The 25,403-nt window shown below is 43.7% G+C and overlaps 1 pseudogene; it reads right to left on the minus strand.

Moving 5' to 3' along the window:
* Positions 1-759: 759 nt before the first annotated feature.
* On the minus strand, positions 760-11,556 carry LOC136304143 (inhibitor of nuclear factor kappa-B kinase subunit beta-like; annotated as a pseudogene).
* Positions 11,557-25,403: the final 13,847 nt, after the last annotated feature.

Genomic DNA, 25,403 nt, shown 5'->3' on the forward strand with positions numbered 1-25,403 from the left:
TAAGAGCGGTTGGTCTCCAAGTAGCTCAAGAGTGTTAATGCATAGGCCACCTTCTCAGGGGACTGGGATACTTCTGTATGAATACTTACACAGTTTATAAATACTGTGATTTTTTTTTTCCTATAGGCTAAAGTGAACAATGCCAGCCTCATTGGAATTGGTTACACTCATGCCCTTCGATCTGGTACGCAGTTCTCACTGGTAGCAGCAAATGGTGTTAAGTACTACACTATGGTTTAATTCACTGTCATCTTAAGAACAGACTAGATGAACAAAGGAGCTAGAAGTCTACGCAGACTCAGAGAACTAAAGGATATCTGTGTACGCAAGTTCCTGTGGCAACTAAGCCACATTAGTGAGGTCAAGGACCTGAGGAAGAGCACTGTACTGGGATGTCAGTGCATGATGGTTCTCGTGACTTGCTTTTGTAGGTGTAAAGCTGACCCTCTCGGGCTTGATTGATGGCAAGAATTTCAGTGCTGGAGGTCACAAAATTGGGCTGGGATTTGAGCTGGAAGCCTAACACAGCTTTAAGTAAAACAACTGGTGGTGCTCTGGAAGATGAAGGAAAAGTGTACCCGGTGCATTTCAGCCTTAATATTACTTGGAAATTTGAAGAAGTGTGAACTTTCTACTCTGCCCAAGAATGACTTTACCCAATGCTGAAGTCTAGAGTGTGCCAGCACAACAAAGGAAGACACTTGAAGGCATGCATGGAAGTTGTGATGTTTGTGCCACATTTCAGTTTCCTGAATTTTAAATCTGTTCCAAAAAAACCAAAAGAAAATCCAACCTCTCCCCATTATTGTATTGCATTTTGCATGTCCTATACTTCACAGCCTTTTATAAAAGGAGGTCTCTGTGTTGTAGTGGAAATTTGGGGTTAGAACAGAATGAAATAAATTGGTCACAGTCAGAACACAAGGTTGGTGTGTGTTGACTCTCACCAAGGTTCCATCCAGCTGGGGTTTTTGGTCTTTTTTTCATCTTTTCATGCAACTTTAAGCATGGTTAATAGATAATCTGCAAATGCTTTGTTACACGATACCTGTACACTGAAGATTTCCTTCTTTGGTTTCTAGGCTAACATTCTTACACCTCTCACGTTTTAGAGACCTGCACAGTGAAAGCAGCTTTTTCCATTATAGTGTTATTGAGCGCATCAAAAAGAGCAAACCAAAAGTTTACATGTTTTAGATAATTTTGTTCCCATACAGGAAACAAGTATTAGGTAAGTACAACCATTACACTTAAAGAAAAAAAGTGCAAATCAGCAAAGTTAAGCAATTAAGTTCACAGTTCATTAGGAAGGTGACATCTACCAGTGACTGGGTATACCTTGTCCATTGTTCATTAGAAAGCCCAAAATGCAGCAAAACAGCCACAGGCGATGCCCAAGGGAAGACGTATCAGGACAGAGATCTGCTGTCTTAAGGCACAATTAAGAACATTCTCCAAGCAGTTAGAACAGGCATTCCCTAGTGTATCTTTGTGAAAAAGTGTCTGAGAAGTGGATACTAAAAGCTAAGCCATATGTATCACATAAGCAGTTGGTGACAGTAGAAGGCAGTTGATATTCCCTTCTCAGAGGCAGCAGCTTTTCACAGTTGGCTTCCCAAAGCAGCATGGCTTCAGAGGCAACCAGAGTGATTCTACATCTGGGTTTGTTCTGGATTGTTTGTTTCTTCTACCTGAAGCTGCAGCCAGCTCCAGTCTAGAGCCGAAAGAATAAATGAAATTCAACACCAGGCTACAGTTGAGCTTTTTCTAAAATAAAGGTAAAGTGTGCTAAGAGTTATAAAAAATTTACTGGGAACAAGTTGGTCAATTTCATGATGAGCCACGTGACTGCTGTTAAGGAAACAACCTATTTGCACTCTCCAGTATTTTACTCTCTCTTCAATATTCTGCATTGTTAAATTAAGGATCCCTGACACCCGCTCATCCCAAATTTGTGTGCAGTTTTGCAGTAGTTTTGTACAACAGCCAAGTGCTTTGCCCCATCCCTTACTGTTTAGCGCAGCAAGTTCCCAGCATGTGGCTCCCAGTTTTGGCAAGCAGAGTAAGTCAGGCGGCAGATTATGAGGGAACCGGTGCTTCCTATCTCTGTGCATCTCCTACTCTCCCCCTTGGCCATGAGTAAAATGCAGATTTCATTTAGCTGTGTTAGTGGTGGCAAAGTTGCACATTCAGAACTTCGAAGCCAGGCACTTCCTTAGTCCATTTACAGAAGAGTGAATACATTACCAAGAAACTCTGCTCTTGATCCTTCATTGTGTCACGCATCACATTTTCTAGTTGGCTACAAAGTTTCCGAGATTCCAGCAGCAGCTCCTCACTGAAAGGGGCAATTATTACACTATTAATTTCTGTGGCAGTTTAAAGAGATGCTGCCTCTATCATTAAGAAATACTTCTGGCAGATACGCTGCAGAACACTGAAGTTAGTCAGGTCATAGGCTTGTAATTCATACTGCAACTTGAAAAGTTGGTGGCAGCCCCTGATTTACCAAATGGGGGAAAGGAAATGTATTCCAAGATGGAATTGGGCTCTTATTAGGTGGAACCACTGTTGCTAGAGGAAAAGCTGAGAAGCCTATAAACTTAAGGATGGGGCAACAGGCAAAGAAACAAACCAAGGTCTTTCATTCCAAGTGGTAACCCAGTTCATTTAAGCAAGCCGGAACTACGCATGCAGCAGTCTCAATGACACAGCTCAGCTACTGTGACCTTACATGACAATACTTCAACAGTTCTTGCTGGCAGTGTACTTCCAAGTGAGCCCAACCATCTCAGATTAAAGGAAGAAAACCAAAAAACCACTTTTGTTACTGAGGCTGGGGGAAGTGAAGCCATACATGATACCCAATTTTCATATGGAAGATCTGAAAGCCCCAGCAAGTCTTAACTACCAAGTAAACTAAGGCTGCTGACAATGCAAGCTGAACACAAAGTGTAAAATATGAGAAACTCTGTGTGCCATTATTTCACAAAGCAGGAAGCCTAGCTTTGTAGTGGTGGCATTAGCAGCCGAAGAACTCCAGACTTTGCCTCACCTTTTTCTTACAGATTCTGATAAATTGAATGTTCCAGAAGGGACTTGCAGCAGCAGTTGACCTGAGCTACCAAGACGGGATGTGTTCATGCTCTCTGGACTGCCAGTAACAGGACCACGCACTTTACTCTGAAGAAAACACAGAATATTCAGAGTGCAATTGTTCCCACTATTTTTTAGCAGCCGGGAATATGAGACAACCTGGAACTTGGCTTTCATACTGATTCAAAATAAAGAAAAGAACCATAGGAAACACTCAATTTACTATTGTTTCAGTAGCCTGTGCTACAAACCATATTCTCAGGTTAAAGGGGAGTTCTTATTTTACTTACACAAGCAATTTTCAGCAAGTTCCACAGTTCTTTCTGTCGTTTCTCCTGAAGCCTAACAACTGTTTCCTCATCTTCACTCATCAGATTCATCACTTTCTCCACTCTGGGGAACAATTCCAATGCCTTCTGTTTGCAAACTACAGTTTTACTATTAAAAAAATAAAAACTAATCAGATCACACATGGGCCACTGCAGTAGGAGAACAGTTCTGAAGTTAATTATTTTCTGTTAACACTGCAAGATCTCAATAGCCATTTGCAATGAGTTTTAAACCTTCTCTTGCTGGAAGAGAAAATACCTTCTCTCAACTATGAACAAAATGTACAAAGCTCACCTGAGCTGAGCATAAATGACTCAAACTTTTTTTTCAAAGGTCTGGATTGCCTGTAGAAGCAGTCGTACTATTTCCTGGCTGTCACCGCCTGTCCTCTGATCTGGAATGAGAGCCAATATTACACAGAAAGGTCGGTTTATAGGACAGAGTGAGAAGATTCTTAGCGGCTCATTTCCACTACTGCTTTAATCCTGAAACAGCCAAAGTTCAGGATATGTGAGTTTGAGTGGGATGAATTACACTGAATTTTAGCCACCTTCTTCAAAATTTAAAGAACTTGAAAAGGAGAGTTGGAACTGTATCAAAGGAACAGTCGTGTCTTTCATCCTTTCTACCCAGAAAGGTTGGTGGTTGCTTGTGGCAACAGCCTGCTCTGAGAAGAGCTCCAGAGGAGTTTCGAGAACAGCTCACAAAGCACCAAGAAAGGAAGGCTGGCCTAGTGTGAAACTGACTCCCTGACTTCCTTCTCGAGAAAAGGCAATCCAGGAGAGCCCATGTGCTGCTAGTGTCTGGGCAGGCCTAGAAGTCAGATAGTTTTCTCAATGATCCTTACTACACCTCCAAAGTTACACACAAAGCAAGCTGACCTTGAGCTAAAGCGTCTTTTACCTCTTGGCTTCTCTCTGAGTCTTCGGTACAGCTCTCTGGCTTGTTCTTCTCTAGAAGAAAAAAGCAGGAAAGAAAAGGATTTCCAAAGAACCAAAACATGGAACAAATAGTTTGAGAACTCAAATCTTTTCTATACCTGTCTGCCATTTCAGAACAATGACAGATGAGTCAAAAAACATCTTTAGTGTTAAAGTGCTCCCAGTCCCCCACAATTTGGGTGGAAGAAACAGCCCTTTCACTGTCCTCTAGTGAGTAAGCTTAGCCAGAAACACTCCTGCATCTGAAGCTCAAGGTAGTTCAACTCACAAATCCTCCAGTGTTCCTTCTTGTTTACGACCTAGCGGGCTTCTCTGCAGGTCCACGATGTCTGTCTGCAGGGCCATCATCCTCTTCACTACCTGCTCCACATCATCTTCCTGAAAGCAGGGTAGAACATAAGCAACACAACAGTCTCATACCTAGAGACACTACCACTCACACTCACACTGGTTCTTCCTTTCTCATTCTTATTTCTAAACAAACCAACAAGATGCAAACAGCAGCCTTGGCCAAAGACAAACGAGTCGTTTCAATTCAAGGAAATTCCAAGACGTTTCTGGGGCTTCGCCAAGATCTCCCGTTTCCCCCTAAGCCTTACAACAGAATGAGCTTCATGTAGTGCTAATAATGGACAAAAATTGTGCCACACAAACCAAGGCAATGTGAAATCTGACATCAGTGCAGATAAAAGGGGCTTCTATTTAAGGCAGGGACAATGAAGCTAAAGGGGGAGGAGGGGAGAGATAACAAAAACAAACCTCTTTATGACTAGCAGTTAGATTTAGAAACATACCCACCCACAAAGTTCCACAGCTTGCTCCATCCCTTTCCAGACAAACAGCAGCTTCTCAGAAGCTACAGGAATCAAAGAAGAGTGACTGGCTTTCTCAGGTTCACAGAGAAGGAGGCAGGTGTTTTTGTGAGGATAGGAGTCATGAAAAGACCCGTTTGCCAGATGCTATACTCACTAATTCCAAACTCAATCTACTCTTTATACTTTTCCAGGTCAATTTGGATGCTTGTTTTAAAGAAGTCCAGCTTTGCTTTCAGCTGCTGAGAAAGGGAGGCCATAGAATTCTTCATCTTCCAGAGGGTACTATTGTAATGCAACAGATTCATCCTGCAAGGACAAGAAGGTCCTATTAGCCTCTGAAAGTAGAAATCCACCAGGCTTTCATTTACATCCAAAACAGATACTTGAGACAGCGGTGAGGACAAATGCAGTTGTGCCAAAGGGCTAACTCTCCACTTTTCATGAATTGCATACAGCTCCAATCACGGGCTTCCCCATTCCAACAGGGTCCCATTTCTGTCTTCCCTTCCACCAGCGCACAAAGACAGAGATAAGTATTGTGGAGAAACGGCCACCGTACATGGCTGCTCGCTGCCCCTGCTGAAGCCGATTACAGTCCTCTTTCAGCATCCGCATCGTCTGCCAGATCTGACCCCACACTTTGCGCAACTGGAAAAAGTGGAGATTCTTCTTTGGATCCTGAACTGAAAACAGAGGAGGTGGGAGAAAGGGAAATGGACATATCAGCATGAAGCAGGAATACTGTGTTATCACAAAACAGACCAAAACACTGCTCCTTTGAGGGGCATGTTACTGCCTGCAAAGCCTAGAGCTGGATAACCCCTGTGCAGCTCCCCTAGCATGTCAAAATCAAACACCTCCCTTTTTTAGTTATTCTGATAAACTGAATGAATGACAGTCCATTTTACTGCTTCTTCAGTCCCAATACGCAAAAGCTCCCTCTACTCTTTGTGCACGATACAGACCACGAAACACAGACGCCCCTCTCAACACTGACCCCGCCCCGCCCTTCATATTCATGCCAGAGGAGTCCTTACGGATGCAGCCAACACTTTCTGGATGAGGACGCAAGGCCACCTGAGCCTCAGGAAATTTTCTTGTTATCAAAGAGGAAGAGAAGGTCTGTGTCTGCTGCTGCAGTATCATTCACCTGCAGAAGACAAAAGACCCAACCAGGTTTTCTTGGGAAGAGCAAGCCTTGGCAACACCACAAACAGAAGAGTCCTCCTCAACCAAACACAGAGCACCAAAGGCAACAGGGTGCCTACGCTACAGTGGCTGTTAGGTCTGTGAGGTTACCATGACAAAAGCATGCCACAACAGCAGGGAGTGCTGTGATCCCAAAGCGAGTGCAGTGACTTCTGATTCACTCAAACTTAAGAAAGGGAATACCGAGACTCACTTTGCCATCAGCTGTATGTTTAGTGACCAACTTCTGAGAAAACAATTCAAGTCCTGCTTCCTGCACTAGTTCCTGGTCCTGTTCTGGAATTCTTGTATCTGACTGAATCCTGGCCTTCACACTCTGCAGAGTCTCTTCCTCTGTCACAGGGTAGGTGTGCACAGTTCCCGTAACCATGTTCAAAACGTGAAGCAACTACCAGAAGAGTAGCATGGCATGAGAAAGGCTGAAGATACATTGGTCATCTTAGAGCAGAGATTGAGGGACCGAAAAAATGACCACCAAGAAACTCTTCAAAGCACTTGGCAGAATCAAGAAGTCACTTTACAGCTACTTCCTAACATTATGGCAAAGTTCTTGTCCTCCATCAAGTGGAAGAGAGGCCACATGGCAGTTAAATACCTGTAGAATCCTCTCTCAGAATATGGAACCAAGCATGCACAGAAGCTCTTCACTACTCCCAACAAGCTCAGGGAGTATTTGTCCTCAAAGAAGCAAGAGGAAAGCACCTGTCACTAACGGTCAGGAGACAGTTCTATGAGTTTCTGCCTCACTCTTCCTCCTAAGTCTAGGATTCAGAGGCTCAGGAAACTGCTCTCTGGAAAACTTTTTAGGCTAATACAGACATATTGCTTACCTTCAAGTTCAAAATGTCATCCAATGCTTTGAAACACCCATTGGGTCCATAGGTAGGATCTGTACCTCTCTGACGTGGGTGCCACATTAACATGAGTTGCGGCCATTTCTCCAGCCTCCCAGACAAAACACTGAGCAACAAAAACCAGGAGATCAGAAAAGGGAAAAAGTGCATTTGCAGTAACGATACAGCTTGTTCTGTGTGGGAGGACTGACAAAACTGCCCCCCTCCTTCTCCCTCCAGCACTCCACCTCTCCCCATCACAAACGCAGCATTTAGAAGGCAGAAACCAAGACTACACAAGTCTGACAAGCGACAGTAGTACTGCCTGTGTCACGCACTCAATGTATTCACAGATTAACACAGTAAGGCATACAACACAAACTTGGTCCTTTTGCAGAAGAATCAGTTTATCTCAGCACAGCAATTTTTAGTACTCACCTGTTTAGATTGTTGGGGCAGGGCAAACTGCTAGAAAACTTGACTTCTCCGGATAAGTCTTCTGAAACAACAATATCCAGCTCACTTTTCTGACGCACTTTTGTATGCCTAATGTAAGCGAGTACAATGGTGAAAAATTTGCCCGCGTTTCCCAGCCTGCATGCTAGTAGGCTCTTAAAAGCTACTCTTGACATATAATACAGATGCCACTTTGGTTTCTGTTACCTGCCCTGCGGGAGTCAGCCCTTATCCCATAGAGCAAGTCTCAGGAATGCTGAACTTGCTCAGGTGAGTCAAGCCCCTGTGAAAGGGGTCACTTTCCAAAAGGGCAAGAAACATAGGGATATTATCCTCAGAATCAAGGGACCACACTTCTGCTTCCTGTAAACAGGAAAGTCACATCATGCCCACTTATCACCCAGCCACGGTTCACTCACCATTGCACTGGCTGCCAGTTGGGTAGGAATGGTCGGAAGCCTGTAATGCACTCAAAGGCAAGCGTGCCAAAGCTCCAGGAATCCACTGTCACCCTATACTTCTGCTGTTCCAGTAGCTCTGGAGCCTGATACAGTTTACACGCGTGAGACAAAGCCAGATGGCTTTGGCCAGAAAGCTCTTAGCTTTCTCTATCCCTTAACATCTCATTAACATTTGTACAAATAATTAAAGACATTACTGAACGCTGCCTCTCACGGGCTTTAAGACCCTCCTGGAGTGAGTAGCATAGGTTACTGGCACTCCTGCTTATTTATAACAGATGCAGGTAGCACAAAACCCAGTCTCAGCAAAACCCAGTGTCAGCAAAAAAGCAGTCACCTTTGCTAGCTTCAGCACCACAAATGCACCCCATACCGTGCAAGTACCTAATCCCAGCCCAAAGCTTGGTAACAGTTAATTCTATCCCACTAGAAAGCAGTAGCTGCTCTTCTAGCTGAATTCCTTTCTTACCAAGTACTGCAGAGTCCCAACAAAGGATGTGCACAGGCTCCCCTGATCCAACTCCTTAGCATAAACAAGGACAATGATTTTGTGTATTAACTGAAACACACAACAGAGAATAAGAATGCCAGACTGAAGTCCTGTTAAAAGCACATCATACAGCAGAAAGAAAAGGTCTGGCTCTTCAAAGCTATGCAGGAAAGATGCCAGTGAAGAGATAGAAGCAGAAATGGGAGGCTACTGTAGATTTCTAAAACCACAATGAATTTGAAGGTGTTGTAGCACACTTAGCAGTTACGCCTCTAGCTCCTTCCGATCTTTGGTCAATCAGGACAGTCTGCTTCTTTCCTTAATAGTTGAAAGTCAAAATGTCAGGTGTTAACAGACATCTAATACAATGTCTCACCTCAGCTGCACACAGAATACTATGTGACAGTGACCTGAGACAGGTGTTATCCTGGGCTGAGTGCTCTTGCAGAGGGACCATGTAACTGCATGAAGCACATGCAGGTTCCTTGTAAGTTTACTTGTCTGTGCAGGTAGAGACGACTGCTTCCTGCTTACCCTTTGCTCTCCTTGCTGCAGCACAATGTTCTCTGGCTTCAAGTCTCTGGATGACCCTGTTCTCATGAAGGTATCTGAGAGCAGAAGCTGAGACAGAAAAAGCCAGTTGTTAGAGCTAAGTAACAGTACCCAGCATGAGCTCAGTAAGGATTCATCTATTCTATCTAGTAATAAGCATGGCTTTCACATCAGACCTTGTACAATCAAACATACAACGAAACACTGAGTGTAAGGGGTAAAGTCAGCACCATAGAACTCTGGACACAAATTGAGTTCTCTCTCTGGATGTTCCCTCACATCCTTCCTGTAAACTGTAGTAATGCTGGCTAGCTTCCAGTAGGCAAGAACCTCCCCAGACTCCCAACACTTTTGGGAGATGATCAAGATCATAAAAGGTCAGTCTGAAATGGAGTCACTAAGGTCACTACTGTATATTTGGAGAGTGGACTCAGGACTAAAAGGGTTTCCATAGTTCAGACAACTGAAGGTACTGCCACCACTTACCAATGTCAGATAACAAGATAAGAATAGCTTCTTCCCGCAAGCCACAGCAATTCTCCAGCTGGTTCAGGTACTGCAAGTAGGGAACACAGAATGTAGTCTTTCCCTTCTCTATCCCGAGTGAACTCCAGAGTTCCACAAATTCTCAGGGATGCAAGAAGTTTCAGCAACAGCAATTAAATTCTCCAGAAGCACAAAACTCTATGGACTGTGACCTGCGGTAGCAGCAATTACAGCTTTGTGCCTTGGTTTAATTGCATGGGAAAGAAGATGAAAGAAGTCACTGTCATCCCGTTTTCATCCTCCTATTTGTTCCATCCCTCTTTGCCTGACACTATCAACTCCAATCTGAGGCCTAAGGTCTGTGTTTTAGCTATGGGCAGATTATAGCAAAGGTCAGAAAAGCCTTAGGATTAGAACTACCATGTGTTATCTCTTCCTATGACAGACAAGAGTTCATCACTTTCAGGAAGGGTACAGCCTACAGATGCACCTACCCCACAATGGTCTTGGCCATACTCAAATACTGTCGCACGTCCCCTACACTTGCCCTCATTCTCTGTGTGCAAACTCCTCACAGTGTCACTTGCACCTAAAAAAATACAAAGCACTTAAGTCTTTAAGAGCTGAACATAATACCAAGGACCAAGCCACCAACACTTGTTGATGCCATGACTAGAAATAGGAAACATCAGGGTATGAAAGCAATGGTTTGAAGGGAAAACTTCAGTAGAAAACCTAGGATCAGATCAGAAGGTGATCCATTCCTGGGTTACCATCCTAGGGACCCCACCTTGCGGAGGTCTCCACCTTGGCAGTACTCCATGGCCAACAATGGCAAGTCATTTGGTGCGAGCTTCTGCATCCCTTCAGGGACATCGCGGGCAGCCACCACATTGGGATGGTTCAGTCTGTAGAACAAAAATTAGGCAAGTATACATGATGTTCTGAAACTGCTATACACTTTCATGTGCTCGTGGTCACCACGCAAAGCCCAACATGGTCACAAATGCTTTGAGAAATTGAGTTAGTGAATTCTAAAGGTTTCCATCTTTCACGGATCTAGACTCATTTTAACTCCTGGCACTTCATACGGAAGACAGTGTGTTTCTTCAACATGTATGCATTACAGATCTGTCTAGAAGGTACAGCAACGAGCCCTGCACAGGAGTGCAAGGGAGTCTGTTGCTACCGTCCAGAAAAGACCCAAACTGCAATGAGACTGCTGCAGCCGAAAATGTTAATCCAACACCCCAAGGGACTGCCGCAGCACAGACGTTAAGTCAGGCAAAGCCGCGGCTCTAGGTAGCAGCATTGTTGTAGCGTTGAGGGCACGGCAGACGAGCCGAAGACGGCAGTGTGAGACCCAAGAGTCTCACGCAGCACAAGGCGAAGCTTTCTTACGCGTGAACTGCCACGCACTTGCCGCCGCAGCCGACTGGGCACCTCCCGGAAGAGAAATCCTCGGCGGCCGGCGGCCGAAAGCCTCTCCCCCCCATTTCCCTCAGCGCACCCGTCAGATCCGCGCTCCAGGGCCGTCTTGGCCAAGCGTCCCGGGGCACTGCCGCCACACCGCGCAGCGAGCCCTCCGCCCGGCCCGGCCGCAAGCGGGCACCGGGCTCGGCCCGGCGCCGCCGCCTCCCCGCCTCACCTCTTCATGATCTGTATTTCCAGCGCCCAGCGCTCGCGGCTGCGTGGGCTCAGCTCCTGCCGGCACTGCTCGATGGCCGCCTGCTCGCCGGTTTCCTGCGGACGCGGCAAGGGCTGGGCTAAGCGCGGGTCCCGAGTCGGGGCGCCGCGGGCCCGGCCGCCTCCTGCCTTGTTGTGCCAACGGATGACGTTGCCGAAGCCGCCGGTGCCGAGGCGCTCCCGCATCTCCCAGGGCCCGCAGGTCAGCGCCCGCAGCGCGGGCGGGCGACTCACGGCGGGCCCGGCTCCGCTCCGCGGGACCTGCGCTTCCGGCTCCGGCGCGACTGCCCGCCCGCCCGCCCGCCCTTAAACGGGCCGCGCGGGGCCGGCGCGGGGCCCGGTCACGGCCGCCCCGGCGAGGAGTGCAGGAGCCGCCATCTTCGTGGCCGCCATACCGCGTGAAGCCATGGGCTCGGAATGACAGGAGAGTACAGCTCGTGGGCTGCGTAAGTAAAATTGCAGAGTTGCCGTCTTCTTCCCACAGCATCTCCCAGACCTGCCAATCCGGGATGCGCCATTTGCGTTTCCCGCCGCACCGCCCGAACCAAAGCGCTCTTCTGGGCATTACATCGGGTTTGGATAGTTCTTCCTCCTGGCCTGGCTTGGCGTGAGGCGCTTTAATGCCACTGCAAAGACGCGCAACGATACGGGGATGGAAAATACACTCCAAGACCTACCGCAACTCCAGTCGCCTGCACTGGACCTGCCAAAGCCACCGAGCACAGAGGGTCCCGTCTGGGTGACATGGGGCGGCTGTGGGATGTCATGATGTCACACTTCCTCACTGACATTAAACAGTCCTGCTGAAATTATCCCGAGGATCAGCTTAGAGAAAAGCCAGTAGGTGGTGCTTGAGAGAGCAGACACTTTTATTGCCGGTTTTCCTAAAATATGTTAGGCCCTACAAATGGCACCGCACTCCGTAGACAATTATAGTTGTCCTTAAGCTGTGAAAAGTCAGAAAAATAATTTTTGAAATCTTCCCCCAAGGCCATTAGTTTGTTAGCATCTTTAATCTAGGCTGTTATCTTTAAAAATAAAATGAATTAGCCCCTGTTCACTCAGCAGTGTTTAATCTCAGCAACTGGAAGTCCTTTCTGGAAATGGTCAAATGCAGCTACACTTAAATCAGATTTATGGCAGTAATGTTATCACCAGCACCATGACTCTTGGGGAAATACCTTTGATAATCTTGACATAGATCTCCGTGCAGAGAAGAGCTAAACATATAGAGTACGCAGTGTTTCATCTTTACCATTATGCAAAATAACCAGTGCCGTGCTTTCCAAAGGAGGACTCCATACAGCTGCTTCCTGAAAATGAAGTCACTCACATACTAGTTCTTATGCCTTACACTAAATTCTGTCAGGAGCCTGACTGCTGGTGGATCAGTCCCAAGTAGGTAGGACACATTCATCGCTGTAACAATTGCATCACTGACTGTTTTCATAACAGTGCCCAAAGATCAGCTCTAAAACTAATCATCGCATTTGTCTGCCACACTTTGATAACTGAATACCTCGTGACCACACCCCAGTGAGTAGATCTCAGTTTTCCAGGATGAGTAGCATCAGTGAACATTTAGCTCTGGTCCTCAACATGCTGTTCCTTATTTATATCTAAAGTTCATTAGAAGTTTTGTTCATTTAACTTGCAAGCTCCCCTGTTTCTTCTCCCATGGCTCTGTGCAGGGCATGCTTTGCTCTGCATGCGGGTCAGGGCCTCTCTGCCAAACATCTTAATTAGGAGTACAGCACACTACACTCGTGCATGAAACAGGAGTTTCTCGTTATTACTACTAAGTCTACATACTGCAGACTTCTGATTATATTAGAAAATAATACAGCTGTGCATTCATTCACTCACACACCCAGAAGCATAATGGGACAGGACAGTTCACTGTAAGAGATAAGTACTATTCTGTCATTGAACAGTAAGGTATTCAGTGGGGAAAAAAAATTGTTACGAAGGCTGAATCTGCTCTCTGACTGGAAAAGAGAGAGAACAAAACAAACTGGCCGTAAAATCCAGCAGCATGCCAGCAAGGAGCTTTCCTCCCGTCCCTCACAGGCTCCCCCCCAGCCAGCCGCCTGCCTGGACCATCCCCTAGATGCTCGGGAAGGGGTGGGATGTGGACAGCTCGCCCCACGGCCCAGGGAGTCTCCACCCCCTCGAGTGGCGCTACAAGTAGGACAGAGATCAGAGCAGAGATGCAGGAAACACAAACCCAGCCTGGTCTGGAAAGCAAATCATCAAGAGAATACAGAAGAGAAGAAGCAAAAAGGTAGGCACTATTCTGCACCTGTTTCAAAACTGGCATTTCCTGTTTTCAACATGAACGGCATTGTCATTAAGTACTATTAAATATTATTATTTAATAAATCCCACTGAAGCACCATGACAGTTAACTAACTGAACTATTGCCTTCCAGTTTTTGAAGAGATTCATAGTGTGGGTAAAGCTGCTAACTTTCAGTAGTTTCAGGAAAGCTGAAGCTTTCCAGGGAAAGGGCTGACAGCCTCGGGCTCTGACCAGTTAAGCAAGGAGGAGTCCCCCGCACAAAGGACATTAGCAGAAGAACTTAAAGGGAGAGTTGTGGACCAATATCTTGATGGTAAGGTAAGGAGACACAGAGAACTAGCTGCAAAAGGAGAATTTATCTGATCTTCCCAGGAGATCAGACTATGCCTTTCACTCCAGGTTCCAAAGCATGATAATGGAGGGACACGGAGGAGGAGGAGGATGGGTCATCTTCAGTTCTCCCTAAATATGCTTCTCCTTAAATGTGGCCAAACCCACAGGAAATACCGAGAATGACTCCAAAAACAAAGACTTTGAAATACTCATTTCATCCAATGTCCTAAAAGACTACAGCATCTTGCTTTTGTTTCCTTTTGGGTTTTTAGCTCTTTCCCCCCAAAACAGAGGTCTGTTTGTTATATTTTTAAGGAGAAGTAGTTCAATCGTGCTATTCATCTGCTCAGTTCAGAAAGGGGATGCAGAAACACTTTATCCAGAAGGCAGTCAGTTGCTTCAACTAAGTCAAGATAGCTGATCATCATCAAGAAAGCTATTAGTGTTATAGATTCAGAAACAATGTATGTTGGAATGGATGCATTGTGTCATTGGGAGGAAGGAGAGCTACTTTTAATTTCTGCATCTATAGATGTCACACTTAGGGACATGGTCTGGTGGATTTGGCAATGTTAGTTTTAAGTTGGACTCAATGATCATAAAGGTCTTTTCCAACCTAAATGATTCTATGATTGAGAACTTTTTGTTCACGCTTGATAAGTTACAGCTCTTGTTTTAGGTCTTACTCCACATTAGTAAGATAATGCACACATCATTACTGCTTAGAAAGGCTGTTAGTAATAATAAGGTTAATATGTGGGATTTTAAGCGTTCCCGTTGATGATGCTTCAGCCAAAAGAGACAAATGTAGGGAATCGCACATTGTTATGTCCTAATGTACTTGAAAGTGTAGAATCAAAATGGCAGAACATCGCATCTAGGTCTTTGACTTATTGTCTAGTATTTTTGACGTAAAGGAAGTACAGACTGAGATCAGAAGGCGCACATGTTTATGAGAGCCCTGCCAGATGCGCATTGCTTGCAGGTTTCTACTTGGAGCTTTGTAAATACACTTTTCAAACAGACATAAAATTCCAATTTGACGAGGCTTATCATTCAAGACATTCCAATTGACTGGCTTAAGTTGTACCTTCCCAAAACTGAAAAGAAACATAGGGTAACATCTGTTACCAGTTTTCCATGCATAGTGGGACAGCAGCCATCAGTGGATGGACAGGTATCCCACAGGGAGCTGGGGAGAGATGGGGGAAAGGCTGCAGCATTATAAGCTAAGATAGCCTGAAGAGGGGCAACAGAAATCCATGGAAGACAGGGTGTGGCATCTGATGCAAAACAACTTTAGAGAGACTATCTACAGCATTTGCAGTATAAACACATGCTGTGTAAGGCTAGAATCTACTTGTACAGATGAATATATGAGATAAACTTGATTAAGCCATGCAGGCGCTTTTAAAATAGAGACTCCTCATGTCAGTCTTCCAGGCAAAGAAAAAATAAAAAGACATTCAACTACCCCCTGAAAATGGTCTGCAGTTTCCTGCTGGTTTCAGGTAGCTAAGATTTCTTCCAAGATATCAGTTAGGCCAGGGGGAAAAAAAAAAAAAAAATCACTGATGTTGCCTTGTTTTGGGGGTATCTTAGCCGATACCTCAGAAATAAGATCTCAACAGTTCTTTACCGAGCTTCCCAGGAAGAAATTCTAACCAGGCAGCTCAACTCAGAGCTAAGTAGTTTCACTGAACAAAGCTTTCTTTGAAAGCGTCTTAGCTACCGGAATCTTGTTTCTAACAGTTTTAAGAACTTCAAGCCTTCTCTGCAGATAACAACAAAGATCACCAGTGATACCAACAATTAGCAAGTTAAAACATTGCCACTGTGGGATTCAGAACACAAGCCTGCATAGCTGTAATAATGAGCCACAGCTGCGGGGAGTAAGGATACTACAACACAGGGTTACAGCAGAAACCAACCGACTGGACAGCGGTTCAGATCATTCACTTCGGCTTTGGGAACGCTGCTGATTTAGTTCAGATGCAATTGAAGTTAATGTCTATTTGGGAATCGCTTGTACCACTTTTTTTAAAAAAGGCTTACTATACAGTGTTTCCTAAGAGGTGAAAGATGACTTGAAAGTATATAAAAAGTGTACTGTGAAATCTATGGACCAATACAAGTCACTGAGAGATGCTCCGAATTTTAAGGATTTTATCGTCAAGATGTGACCTAAAGATAAAGCATGGAGTAATTAAGGTCCTCGGAAGATGTTCTTGTGAATCTTTTCAGTCTGACTTGCAACTTAAGTCCCTTCTTTTTGCAGCCTAATGATGAGAAATCACATCCTAAATTATACTGCTGTACTTCTGGTTCTGCTTCAGAAATGGGACTATTTATACCTTTTGCTTTGAACAAATTTTAAAACAAACAAACAAACAAACAGACAAATAAAAAAGCCCCAATGACAAAACTACTAAAAACCCAGAGTCTCTCTCCATATTAGCCCTGAATCCAAATTTATGACTCATCTATCATACTCCAGTTTCACCAGCTGTTATCCAGTTGCCTTCTTTGGCTTTATATAAACAGAGACTGAGCTCATGATTTCCGGAAGTAGTAGTTTTTTCAAATAATTGAGTTAGCTTTCTGCATATAACATAGATGATAAAAAGGTGACAGTGTGGGCAACGGTGCCTGAATATTACTTCAAGTATTTGGAACTTCAGGGCAATCCTAGAGACCGGAAATTAAAATCTATCTTCTTGCCTGTATCTTGTGCCTGCTACTTTATCTTGCTTCCAGCTCTTGATTTGTATAGGAGGTATTATATTTTAAAAGGAAGAGAGAAAATGGACTTGTGGTGCAGGACTTGTTCAAAGCAGGCAGGGTCCACCACATCTACATTACACCTTACAATCTTCCACCAGGGATCAATGAAGGTTCTCTCTGAAGAGTACTGATAGACGAGTCAGACTATGTAAAACGATTTGGAGAAAGCAGAAACTCTTCTTGGTGGATTGAAGAGGGCTTTGAAGTGTAAAGCTGCTGAAGAGATTAGAGGGAATAATGTATAGTTGTGACTGCATAGAAGTGACATAGAGAAATATGCTGCAACAAATAAATGAGACTATCAGAAAAAAAGCTAGCCTGCCAGACCATTGCCATAACTCTGCCTATTTAGCAAAAGCGTATGATACTAGTAAAAATTAAAGGCTTAGTTGGGAAGAATCGGTAGAAATATTGAAAATAAGTCCTCACCTATCATCAAGCAAAGTCATTTTGCCTACACATTCTCTACACAAGAGAGAATCTTCACTCTCACCCAAAGTAGCAGTCTACAAGAAATGCAGATCCTCTTAAACCACTGTTAACACAAACTGACCCTTCAGCAGACCCTCTGCAAGAGATCTCTTAAGTAGGTGTCAGTAATCAGAATCTCAATTAACACATTTAAATCACCATTACACTGCATCATCAGATAAGCCCATCTCTCTAATAGTGCACATGGTACTACTCTTGGCATCCTACAATTTAGGGAAAAAGTACTTGGAATTTACTTCTGTATTATTCCCCAGGAAGCACTCTCTCAGTTTCCTCCAGATGTAAATGAGTGTGCTTTAGCTTACAAGTTTCTAAGTTTATCAAGTAAAAGCACATCTGGATCCAGCCTGGCAGTTTCCCTAGGAAGACCAGGACAGTTCGACAAGACAGCTGAGAAGTGATGGGTTGAAAAAATGTATAAAAAGAATTCTCATCATTTAAAACTTTCATTTAAAGTTACACCTTGAACTGCATTCACACTGTAAACTTCCTTTGTTCAGCATCCTATTTTTTGTCTCTACAGATAATTTGATATTTAGAGCTGATGTGAAAAACACTCAGAATGGAAGGCAAGCTCCCATGTCGCCTTGTGCAATCATGACTAGGAGCAATCATGACTGCCCAGTGCCAGGTAAGAGGCTAATTCATCAAATAATTCTCTTGCCATCTTCCTGTATTTTCAGCAGCATTTCTTTGCCATTGGCTGCAGCTGTCTGCATCAGACAGAATGAGAATCTGCTTAGCTCACTACAAATCAGAGGAAGAAAAATGTTACAAAGTGGTCTATCATTGTGGATGTGTTATGTGTTATCCTGGCTCGTTTTCATTTCAAGACTTGCAAGTAAACAAGTCTTCTCCGAGTATTCTTGGTGTATCTGTTCACTGTCACCTTTCACTGTTAATAAGAACTCCATTGTAACCAGCCTTCCGTTTTCTATGGTCATCATCTTCATCACTATTCTCACTTAAAACTGCATGTCAGTGGTTCCCTTGTCCCCTCACTTTAAGCCTCACACCACACACAGCTTGAGTAAATGCTACACAATTCCAGAACGTTTAATCCCTTTCTCAAAAAATTACTATCCCACCTTTCCTCCTTCTTATCTTCTTTCTCTTGTGGCCTAATCAAAGAAGCTTTCTAAATTGGTTTCCTCCATTAAACTTTATCCAAAATATTTCATTTAACTGGCTGCAAGAGACATATCTCTTAAAGATAATCAAGCTACAAAGTCTCATGGGGAAACTGCATGTCAGTGAGCAAAAGTAACTGCTTGTTGACTGTACCTACCTTGGAAATTATTTGCTTGAACCTCCTTCAAATAGCAGAAAGCTGGCAAGCTTCAGTTAGCATTTGCAACGCCCCAAGAACACATAATGACTTCACACACAATGTGAGTACAGCATATCCCAAATTCACCTCACTCAGATGACAAGCAATCACCTGGTAATCTGTGGAACAAAATGATTTACAATTCTTAGGAACCCACCCTGAGGTACTAGAGTCACTTTTCACTGTACTGTCTGACAAGAGGGCAGACAATTCCTCAGATCTTCCTGATTTATATGCCCTTAAGAAAAGGACTGACTCTTTGAAGGTACTTGTTCTCTCATCTTTTTTAAGAGAGCAGTTACCCACAGAATTAACCTTCTTTGCTTGCAGGGCTTACACATGCGTTTCAAACGAGGAGCCAGATCTAGAGGTAAGCCAGGCTAACTAAAACCATGTTAGCTGGAGCATTATGAACATGGGAGGGGAAAGCAAATCATGCTGAGGAAACAGAGCCTGAGAGCTTTTTGTCATGGTTATGTGGATGAGAGATTCAGAAGGCAAAATACCAGCGCATTAATACCATCCACAACAAAGTTTTCCCCTCCCTCTGCTCTTCTTGAAAGAAAGAGAGACGAGTCAATAGTGGAACAGTACATTTGGCAGCACAGCAGCGAGAGAGATGGGACCGTTGTGGTCGGAGAAGGAAAAAGGGCAACCCATTAGACAGATGCTCCCATCACAGATGCTTTTCTCCTGGAAATAGAAGGGAGTCCTTTTGCTCAGCCAGGTCTTTTCCCTGAACTAAAAGAGCATTTCCTTTCTCCGATTACAGCCATTTGCACAGATAATTCATCTGCAGAAATTTACCAATACAGGGGGACCTGGCTGAGGCTTTCAGGGAGCAGAATCGAATACTGTAGGTGTGACAGTGGTCGGAGTCACTGCCACACTGCGCCTGTCAGAGGTAAGTATGACAAAGAAAAAGGAAATGGTGAGAGCTTGTCCATCTAATCATTCACTGTCAGGGCCAGAGTTACTGCACAGAAAATTCGTCTGGGAATAGAAGAGGATAGAAAAGAAAATACCAGTATACACCGTCATGGGCGGGACTAAGTGGGAGTGGGCATGGAGCTGAGAAAGTCTGACAGAATATGTGAAGAGAATGAAACAGAGAAAAAAATTGAAGCGCTACACAAAAAGGCTGTAAGCACATGGCAATAACAGGTGGGTAGGGAAAAACAGAACAGGCTAAAAGAGACTGACAGGAAAATGAAAGGTGTGTCTACATTTCCAGCTTCTTGCTTCTGTGAAATCTAACAGTATTTCCTGGCTTTTGCTTATTCCACAGCCTGCACCAGAAATAAATGCTACAATGGGGGCCAGTGTTCACAGGCATATTATTCCCCACAGCTCTTCATCTGCCAGTGCCACCAAGGTTTCTCAGGGAAGCGGTGTGAAATAGGTGAGTATACCGCATCAACTGCTGTGAACAATGCTATTGGGGTTAGCTGTGCAGTACACAAGGATGAGATACCCAGAAGCTCCTGCTGTAGGCTAGGCTCTCTAGTAAGTTGTCTTTTTTTATTCTAAAGCTAATACTACAAAGAACTTTTAAGCACATCTTGGTTGTTCTAGGTGCCTCTTAATAAAACTCTAAATTTTGTAACTGAAGACCTTCATACACACTTACAGACTGCCTGACAGGGCATTTTCACTGACTTACTAGACAAGACATTTGAGAGCCAAGTTTAAACAGAGCAGAGACTGGGGAAACTGTCAGGGAAAAGAATTGGTATGCTTTCCTTAGATTTTCACATCTTACCTTGTTTTCAGATACTGAAGTTAAATGCTACAAAGACACTGGAGTAACATATAGGGGTATCTGGAGCACGGCAGAGAGTGGAACTGAATGTTTAAATTGGAATAGCAATGGCCTGGTGGACTGGTTCTCTCCACAAACAGAGAAGCTTCTGCAGCACGGAAAGTGCTTCTCTTAGCCTGGGAAGCGAGAAAGCGCCTGTTCTCTGTGCCAAGTGCAGTCAGCGGTTCAACGCTGCAGGCAGGCTGGGAACAGCGCTAGGTGCCGTTTCTGAGCTCTCCACAAACAGAGAAGCTTCTGCGGCACGGAAAGTGCGTCTCCTAGCCTGGGAAGCAAGAAAGTGCCTGTTCGCCGCGACTAGTAACTAATAACTAGGACTAGTTCCATTGACGCATGCCACACGAGTTTCTTCACCTTACATAGCTTTCATTTCTACTTATGAATGCAATTGACTTTCCCTGCTGTTACTAGTTTTCCTCAGATTTTTAGTCCAGAGGGACTTTTATCCAAAAGGTCCAGGGACAAATAAGCACCAGAGTTTAACTTAACTGTGTTTTCATTCATTTCCACTGTGCTTAAAATTCAAGACTTAAATAAAACTGAAAACACTCCTTCTGCAGTATCCTATACGTAGAATTTGAAAGTTTAAGTAAACTTTAGCATTCCAAGTAACAAGAATTTCCTGTGATCCCCATTTTAATGATGGAGAAGTGGAGCCTCCTCACAATTTCACAGGAGAGCTGGCAAAACCAGGAATGGGTGTCATAATTTCGATCTTTAACCACAGGCATATATTATTTGCTAGATAATATTTTTCTTACGTTGTCTCTGAATTCTGCACATCGTACCACTCAATGCTGTTCTGATTAGTAAGACGAGCTGCTTTTCAACCTACTTTGTAACTGTATTTGCCTGAGCTCCCTCCTCTTACTGCATTCTTATGGTGCAAATGGTGTAAGTCGTTAACTTTCTATTACTGTATTCTGTCTCAGTTGTGCTTTTGATGATTACTTGCATCGTGCACTGGGAACGTGTGGGCACGAGGAACTGTGTGGTCTCCATACTATGGCTGCCTCTGCTTACTGACATCTCTTGACAGACAGTTTTTCTGGCTGGAAGCTTTGATTCTCAAATAATATGCTAATAGTTAATTATGCTGTCTTCTGATTGTGATGGAACGTGAACAACTGTATTAATAACTAAAATAGGCTTTTTCTTTTCCATGTGTAGTGGTTTGGAAGCAAAACAAATGAGAGGCTCCAAGTCAGAGATACAATTTAATAGGAAAAAAAAAAGGAAAGAAAGTAAACTAAAATAGATGCAATAATACAAAAGACCACTGACAGAGTCAGAATACAACCTGAGTGGAGTGATGGAAGCAGTCCAGATGAGGTGGTCTTCCTGAAGCAGTGATCCTGTAGAAAGGTCTGGTAGCTCAGGTCCTCTGGGAATCCAGTGGGTAAGTGCCCCTCTGGTGTTCAGAGTCTCAGCTTATATCCAGGCTGGAATGCTTGGTTCCTCCCTCTGGGCGGAGCATCTCACAATGGGATGGTGAGTCATGTGATAAGGCCTGATGGGCCCATTAACAGGAGGTAGTCCAGGAGGGGATTATCTGTGAGCTGTGTAGCAAAGGTGCTGATGGCCCATTAACAGAAGATAAGCCAGAGTGGAGGAGGCAGGGAGCACTGCCTCACCTGGTTTCAACAGTTCATGAAGATGGTGATAGAATATACTTCAACCCAGGACAAAATTTTTAGAGCCCCAAAATCCCTAAAAATTCACCCCAAAATTTCCCCCCAAAATGCCAAAAATCACCCCAAAATTCCCACTAAAAATAGGAACTTTTAGAGCCCCAAAATCCCCCAAAATTCACCCAAAATGCCCCAAAAATGACCCCAAAGATTCCCACTAAAAATCGGGATTTCAGAGCCCCAAAATCCCAGAAAATGACCCCAAAATCCCGACTGAAAACTGAGATGTTTTTAAGCCCCCAAATCCCCCAAATTCACCCCAAAATTCCCACCCAAAATCCCCCAAAATTCCCATTAAAATTGAAATTTTTAGAGCCCAAAAATCCCCAGAATTCACTCCAAAATTTCCTGCTTAAAGTGGGAATTTTTAAAGCCCCAAAATCCCAAAAATTCACCCCCCAAAACTGAGATTTTTAAAGCCCCAAAATCCCCCAAATTCACCCCAAAATTCCCACCTAAAATCCCTCAAAAAACCCCAAAATTCCCACAAAAAATTGGAATTTTTAAAGCCCCCAAATCGCCTAAAGTCACCAAAAATTTGGAATTTTTAAAGCCCCAAAATCCCCTAAATTCACCCCAAAATTTCCACCCAAAATCCCAAAAATTTACTCCAAAATTTCTCCACCAAAAATTGAGATTTTTAAAGCCCAAAAATCCCCTAAATTCAGCCCAAAATTTCCACCCAAAATCCCAAAAATTTACTCCAAAATTCCCCCCCAAAACTGAGATTTTTAAAGCCCAAAAATCCCCTAAATTCACCCCAAAATTTCCACCCAAAATCCCTAAAAATGACCCCAAAATTTCCACTGAAAACTGAAATTTTTTAAGCCTCAAAATCCCTCAAATTTACCCCAAAATTCCCCCCAAAAATTGGGAATTTTAGAGCCCCAAAAGTCCCAAAAATTCACCCAAAAATTGGAATTTTTACAGCCCCAAAATCCCCAAAATTCACCCCAAAATTTCCACCCAAAATTCCAAAAATTTACTCCAAAATTCCCACTAAAAATTTGGATTTTTAAAGCCCCTAAATCCCCCAAAATTTACCCCAAAATTCCCTCAAAAATTGGGATTTTCAGAGCCCCAAAATCCCTAAAAATTCACCCCAAAATTCCCACCCCAAATCCCCCCAAAAAACCCCAAAATCCCCTCTAAAAATTGGAACTTTTAGAGCCCCAAAATCCCCCAAAACTCACCCATAATGCCCCAAAAACGACCCCAAAAATTCCCATTAAAAATCGGGATTTCAGAGCCCCAAAATCCCAGAAAATGACCCGAAAATCCCGACTGAAAAATGGGATTTTTAGAAGCCTCAAAATCCCCCAAATTCACCCCAAAATTTCCACCCAAAATCCCAAAAATCACCCCAAAATTTCCCCTCCAAATTTGGAATTTTTAGAGCCCCAAAAATCCCAAAAATTCACCCCAGAATTTCCACCCAATATCCCAAAAAATGACCCCAAAACTTCCACTGAAAACTGAAATTTTTTAAGCCTCAAAATCCCTCAAATTTACCCCAAAATTCACCCCCAAAATTGGGATTTTTAGAGCCCCAAGAATCCCAAAAATTCACCCAAAAATTCGAATTTTTGAAGCCTCAAAATCCCCAAAATTGACCCCAAAATTTCCACCCAAAATCCCAAAAATTTACTCCAAAATTTCCCACTAAAAATTTGGATTTTTAAAGCACCCAAATACCCAAAATTCACCCCAAAATTTCCCTCAAAAATTGGGATTTTCAGAGCCCCCAAATCCCTCCAAAAAACCCCAAAATCCCCACTAAAAATTGGAACATTTAGAGCCCCAAAATCCCCCAAAAGTCACCCAAAATGCCCCCAAAATGACCCCAAAAATTCCCATTAAAAATGAGGATTTCAGAGCCCCCAAATCCCAAAAAATGACCCCGAAATTCCGACTGAAAAATGGGATTTTTAGAAGCCCCAAAATCCCCCAAGTTCACCCCAAAATTCCCACCCAAAATCCCCCCATTAAAACCCAAAATTCCCACTAAAAATTGGGATTTTCAGAGCCCCAAAATCCCCCAAAATTCACCCAAAATGCCCCAAAAATGACCCCAAAAATTCCCACTAAAAATCGAGATTTCAGAGCCCCAAAATCCCAAAAAATGACTCCAAAATCCCGACTGAAAACTAAGATTTTTTAATCCCCAAAATCCCTTAAATTCACCCCAAAAATCCCACCCAAATTTCCCACTAAAATTGAGATTTTTTAGAGCCCCAAAAATCCCCAAAATTCACCCCAAAATTTCCTGCTGAAAGTGGGAATTTTTAAAGCCCCAAAATCCCCAAAATTCCCCCCAAAATTCCCACCTACAATCCCTCAAAAAAACCCCAAAATTCCCACTAAAAATTGCGATTTTTTAAAGCCCCAAAAATCCCAAAAATTCACCCAGAAATTGGAATTTTTAAAGTCCCAAAATCCCCTAAATTCACCCCAAAACTTCCACCCAAAATCCCCTAAATTCACCCCAAAATTCCCACTAAAAATTGGAACTTTTAGAGCCCCAAAATCCCCCAAAATTCACCCAAAATGCCCCAAAAATGACCCCAAAAATTCCCATTAAAAATCGGGATTTCAGAGCCCCAAAATCCCAAAAAATGACCCCAAAATTCTGATTGAAAAATGGGATTTTTGAAGCCCCAAAATTACCCAAATTCACCCCAAAATTCCCACCCAAAATCCCCCAAAATTCTCACTAAAATTGAGATTTTTGGAGGCCCCAAATCCCCAAAAATGACCCCAAAATTCCCACTAAAAATTGGAATTTTTAGGAGCCCCAAAATCCCCAAAATTCACCCAAAAATTGGAATTTTTGAAGTCCCAAAACCCCCCAAATTCACCCCAAAATTCCCACTAAAAATTTGGATTTTTAAAGCCCCAAAATCCCCCAAATTCACCCAAAATTCCGACTGAAAATTGGGATTTTTGATGCCCCAAAATCCCCAAAATTCTCCCCAAAAATCCCAAAAAACCCCCAAACCCCCTCCCAGTACAAACCAGTACAAACCAGTAAAGAAAAACCCCAAACCAGTATAAACCAGTACAAACCAGTCACCCCAAATCCCTTCCCAGTTCATCCCACTTCATCCCAGTGACCCCTAAACCCTGTCCCAGTACAAACCAGTAAGGAAAACCCCCAAACCAGTACAAACCAGTATAACCCATTACAAACCAGTACAAACCAGTATAAACCAGTAACTCCCAGCATCCCCCAGCGCCGGGCCCTGGCCCTGAGCCGCTCCCTGAAGGCCGCCGAGCGTCGAGAGATCCCAGTTCAAAC

The sequence above is a fragment of the Chamaea fasciata genome, unplaced genomic scaffold (assembly GCF_029207755.1).
Source record: "Chamaea fasciata isolate MVZ Bird 193981 ecotype frontalis unplaced genomic scaffold, bChaFas1.0.hap1 SCAF_52, whole genome shotgun sequence".
In the NCBI taxonomy this organism is placed as follows: Eukaryota; Metazoa; Chordata; class Aves; order Passeriformes; family Sylviidae; genus Chamaea; species Chamaea fasciata.